A 5,621-nucleotide genomic window follows, 5' to 3' on the forward strand; every position below is an offset into this window, starting at 1 on the left:
TATGCAAAATAATTAAAAAAATGGCTTAAAAGATGTTATAAGTATTATAAAAATTTGTAATGTCCTAATGACTTAGGACATTAAAGAAATACTCCACATAGTCACTAATAATTTAGAAATTAAAGAAAAAATATTTTTCTCATGTATTTACCTAAATCACTAGAATATTACAAACTTTTATAGTACTCATAACATCTTTTAAGCCATTTTTTAAAATTATTTTGTATAGAATAAAATATATTTTTTAATTATTTTGTATGAAATAAAATATTTTATTTCATTTCTAAATTATTATTGACTATGTAGAATATTTTATTTAAAATTTGAGTACATGCATGTATTTACCTAAGTTATTATAACATTACAAATTTTTATAGTACTCCTAACATTTTTTAAGCCATTTTTTTTAAATTATTTTGCATAGGATAAAATATTTTTTGTAGTATAATTTAAAAAAATTTATTAAAAAAATTTATTAAAAAATATTCATAAACTATTAAAAATGGACAGAAAAGTATTGTATGGAATTCGAATTGATAGCTCATTAATATTTTAAAGAAGTCTCGTAATTAAATATTTTGTTAGCTTTTTTTTAACGTATGAAATAAAAATATATATTTTTTTAATTTTAAATTATTAATTTTTTTAATAAATTTTTTAATAAATTTTTTTAATAAATTATTAATTTTTTAACAGCATAATTCGAATTATACCATGAATTACTGTGTGTAATTCGAACCAAGCTGGTTCGAATTAGTGTGTGCGTGTGTTTGTGTGTAATTCGAACCAAGCTGGTTCGAATTATGTGTGTGCATGTGTTTGTGTATAATTCGAACCAAGCTGGTTCGAATTATGTAGAAATGAAGTTCGATCAAGCTGGTTCGAACTACATATAAACATGCGTTGGTAGATTCATGAAGCAGTTTTCGTTTTGACTTATTCACGTAAATTATTTTCTCCCTTGACTTATTTCTGTTTTTTTGCCTAAAAATAATTTATTGATATAAATTGTTATAAAGGGAGATCAAAAGTGTTTTATCAGTGGGGGACCAATATTTTTGCTTGCTTTACATTCAAAACGTTCCTTTTTCAGGTATGGCACATCAAATAATTGATGACTTTAGAATGTCACGAAAAGACTACTTGAAAATCTTGAGGTTTACGTAATTACGTTGGATCATTTTCAACACTACAACAGACACAGAGGATGGTGGCATAAAATTGGCGATCGTTTATAAACCCGCCGTAGATTGGATGGATAGCGGTGATTGTCGTAGTAGTTTGATAACTGCAGCAAAATTAAATAGCATAGCCGCGGTGACACGTTCTAACCGCTGGAAAGCAACAAAGTGATATATATAACAAATTAACATAACGCGTTCATAAAATCGTTTTCGCGTGAAGTCAATTGTGAACCACTTCTCTGGGAGTCCTTGCCGCCGTGATGCTTCCCTCAGTCAATTCCAGTAGTCTCCTCCTTCTTATTGCTGTGTCCATCACTGAGCCGCTCTTCCTCCCTCTAACACTGGTCCGAAACCTAGGTTTGCTAAGCCCTCTTTTAATTTGGTTGATTTTTTTTGTTTCACTTTTCAATTTGGCTTATATTGATCTTGTTCTTCTTGATTTGGGTATATACAGTCAAGAATTAGATTCGCACTTTTTATCTTCCTCGCGCGAACACAAAAGGAGCAGAGGTGCAAAACACACCTCCGCGTGCGAATCCCTGCCGCCGTTCCCCTCCGCTCGTCAGTACCAGCTGCTCGCGCTTCCCGTTGCCGGTAGGTCCATTGCCGATCAGCTTCTTCGTTTAGATTACTAGTATGTACAAAACCCCTTGTTCAAGTTTGTGCTATTTTTCTTTTGGTTTCAGAATTCAAATCTGTCCACATTAATCGTTATCTTCTTAATCGCATACCAATAGTTAGTTTTGGCCGCACTTGTTGTCTCCTAACCATCCTATCTCATTATCCAGCAGGACTAGGTGCAGAATTTTTATATAGAATAATTTCTTGGATTAGATTAATCAGTGCCATAAGCCCATAACCACCGATTTTCTGGTTAATCAGTTGTTATTATCTACTATCTTAGTCGACATTTTTTCAGAATGAAAGAATATTATTATACTAATGTTTAAATTAGAGAGAAATAAAGATCAAGCGCATTAAAATGGAGTGATATCTTTATTTTTCCAGAGGCTCTGTTTTGTTGGAAATGCAGGAAATATCATGAAGGAGGCAGGGCCTGTTAGCATGACCTTTGATATACCAATATATCATGCTTTAAGGCTTCAGGTAAAATGTGGAGATGATCCTTTGAAGTTATATTTTCTCTATATTTTACTTTCAAATATAAATACACGTTTGAAAATTTATTTACTTATTTTAAACAAAAAAAGAAAAGGTGTTGGTTGAACATTGTGCCTGATTTTGCAGATGATTTTCATAACTCACTTGTGTATTATTGATCATGAAATTAAATGGTAGCTGTCCATATGAAATTAAATTCAAATTGTTTTGTATAATCTTCTATAATTTGATGATCAGACATTCAGAGTAAATTCCCTTTTTATTACTCATTTTGTTTCAAAATATTTGTCAATTACTCTATTTGAATAAAGTGGTAAAATATAAAATCAATGTATCTGAATAATACATTGATATTTTAAACTTTCTCTTTGTCAAAATTGACAGATATTTTGAAGTAGAGACTAATACTTAACCTATCATATATTTTGGGTTATTTTGTACTCTCTAGTGATAAATAGTTCTAAGAAGCCATTTGTTGGTGTAGGTGTTGCAAATAGCGAAGAAATCAAAGGCACATAATCCATATAGATGGGTTAGATATGTGACCCAAGCAAACTCATATGTTGCCCACATGTAATTGGTAATAATTACCATAAAGACAAATAATGCTTTATGTATTCATTGAAAATTGTCTTCTTGTAACTTTTGTATGTAAATTGTAAAATGAGGATATATAATGCTAATTATCTTTAGACCAGAAAAGACTAATTATTAGGTATATATTGTAGTCAAAGTAGTATAATTTGGATATTAACTTAAAAAGATGTAGGGGTTTTATGAAGGGTAAATTATACTAATTTCTTCTATGGTATTAGTATTATGAAAAACACTTTATTTGTAGAGGTATATACTAACTTTTTCTGAAATTTAGGTTATACTACCTATGATATTTTTATATTTTGTAAAATATGACACTAATCTCCTTAAGATTGAAGGAGTGATTAGTGTAAATGTCAATAATTAAGGAATGTTTATGCATAGAAGAAAGAAAAGAAGATTTGTAGAGGTATATACTATTTTTAGGAGAATTTGCTGTCATTTATCTTTTAGTTGGATATCTGTGATCTTATTATTACGTTAGGGAGACAGATACAAAGACAGACATATACTATTTTGGTGTTCTATTTGATCAATGGTGTACGAAGGAGAGATTATTATTATTATTATTATTATTATTATTATTATTATTATTATTATTATTATGGGAAAAGAAAAGAAGATTTTCAGTGAAAACTTTTTGATCATGAAGCATAATCTGCAGAATTGAAAAAGAAAGAATAGGAAAAAGAGAGATAATTTGGCCAATATGTAAACTGGATGAAGTGTGTTTTATTGATTAAATCTAAAGTAAATATTCTATCTAGTTATTAATAAAAATATCTTTTATTAATAACTAGAATGTTTATATCTTATTTATGTTATATGAATAAAATTTATAACAAAATAACTTATTACTAATTACTTTATTACCTCTATGGTATATTATAAACACTTAATAATTCTACACTTGAACTAGCTTTATCTTATAGGAGATCATAATTAATATCATCTTATCTCTATTATATGTACCAGACTTATTACTTTAGGAAAGGGATCTTATTTCGAAGATCATCGAGGAGAGGAATTCTATTATTAATCAAAATAAAAGACCTCAGCAAGAACTGGTACAGAATTTATTTAGAAGATAAAAAATTCTTTTATGCATGTGCTTATACTAGTTATGTTGAACTTTTTTGTAAAAACTCTTTTATCCTCTGAACACAAAAGAAAACCTAATGAGTTTTCATGTACTAAAATGGTATTCTTACTTTTCAGATTACAAGAAATAGTATGCTATTCAATTTGTGGTATTTATAGGTGCTGTTACTATTTGTTTTCTTTTCCCCTAAACTTATTAGTTTGGTCGTTAAAGACAGTTATTAAGAGAATAATGGGTGGGGATGAAGGAAAGGAGATTAGAGGAAATGTCTTGAATTTGAAGGAGAATGCAAATGAAGGGAGCTCTTGTTTTGTTTTCAAATTCTTGCAGCCACTCAAGTTCCAGGTCAGGAGGGTCAAAGTTGGTTTCAGGGAACTGCTAATGCTATAAGGCAGTTCCACTGGCTATTTGAGGTGCTAAGCTGTTTCATATCATATGCTTTATTTCATGTATTAATCCTAACATATATAGTCTAATTACTTGTTTGTTGACAGAGAATATAAAACTTTGTATTGTGCTATATATGTTGTTCTGTTGACATATGGTATACAAAGTGTTGTTAGTTCCAGTTTTTAATTAATGAAAATGTTTATTTGTTGAGGATCCAAGAGCAAGGAACATTGAGGATGTATTGATGCTTTTCGGGGATCACTGCCGGTACTGAATGAATTACATAGATTTGATTCAAGTAAGTCATCATCACCATCATTGTATCTAAGATTTCAACTCTCAATTCAATTTGCATTTTAAAGAATTAAAATGACTTCATGTTCTTTCTACATTTCAGGTTTACCAAGAGAGCAAAGCTGAATTATGTATTGACTATAAAAGGAGGTGTGGGTGAAAGGTTGATTTCTTTGTTGGAGACACTATTGACATGTTTATGTAGTAGTTGATACTTTTATTCTTAATGAATGATGATCTCTTTGAAGTATAGATGATGTTCTTCTATGATCATGTAGTTTACTTGTTTTGGCTCTGACTTATAGAGAATTTCGATTTTTTTAAAGATGCTGCCACCAATGTATCTCCAGCAGTTTCAAGGCGAAACATGGCAACACGGATGATAAATATATTATTTTGTTTTTCAGTTAATTTTGTTATTTTTTCCACAAGTTTAGATTTAATAGATGAAAAATATTAAGATTTATAGTATTAAAGAAACCAAAAAATGTATCTTTAAAATTAAACAAAACAAAATCAGCTTTTTTTAAAAGGAAAATCTAATTTTTTTTAAAATTTGTATTGAAATTAGCGGCGGTTTTAAAACCGCCACCAAACAGTCACAAACTTTAAAAAACCGTGTTAAATAGTGGCGGTTACAGGCTGCCGATAAACATGCGCGAAATCGCGGCACTCTCTTTTAGCGGCGATTTTTTAACTGGATGCCGCAAAATACTGATTTAGTGGCGGTTATACCAGCGGTTGTTGAAAACCGCCGCAAAACCTAATCCCCGCGCCCATAATTATGGCGTTTTCCTTAGCCGCCGGCGTTTGATTTTGCAAAATCGCGCCTCTCTTGTAGTGCAACTCCTTTTTTTTTAAATATATTTTGAATAAAAAAATTTAAAATCTATTATATCATTGATTGACAAATCAGATATACCATATAATTC

At 29.9% G+C, this 5,621-nt stretch overlaps 1 long non-coding RNA gene across 7 annotated transcripts; it reads left to right on the forward strand.

The window, feature by feature from the left end:
* Positions 1–1,097: 1,097 nt before the first annotated feature.
* On the forward strand, positions 1,098–5,100 carry LOC107609593 (uncharacterized). 7 transcript variants are annotated; one of them, XR_015892407.1, is made up of 8 exons: positions 1,098–1,541; positions 1,639–1,778; positions 2,193–2,291; positions 2,791–2,886; positions 3,879–3,970; positions 4,336–4,418; positions 4,615–4,693; positions 4,793–5,100. It is a non-coding gene; the product is annotated as an uncharacterized LOC107609593 (long non-coding RNA). The 7 variants fall into 7 exon arrangements; XR_015892408.1 differs by having other exon boundaries at positions 1,146–1,541; positions 4,219–4,418; positions 4,607–4,693; XR_015892405.1 differs by having other exon boundaries at positions 1,146–1,541; positions 4,223–4,418.
* Positions 5,101–5,621: the final 521 nt, after the last annotated feature.

This window comes from Arachis ipaensis, chromosome B7 (genome assembly GCF_059453495.1).
Source record: "Arachis ipaensis isolate K30076 ecotype BB chromosome B7, ASM5945349v1, whole genome shotgun sequence".
NCBI classification, from domain to species: domain Eukaryota; kingdom Viridiplantae; phylum Streptophyta; class Magnoliopsida; order Fabales; family Fabaceae; genus Arachis; species Arachis ipaensis.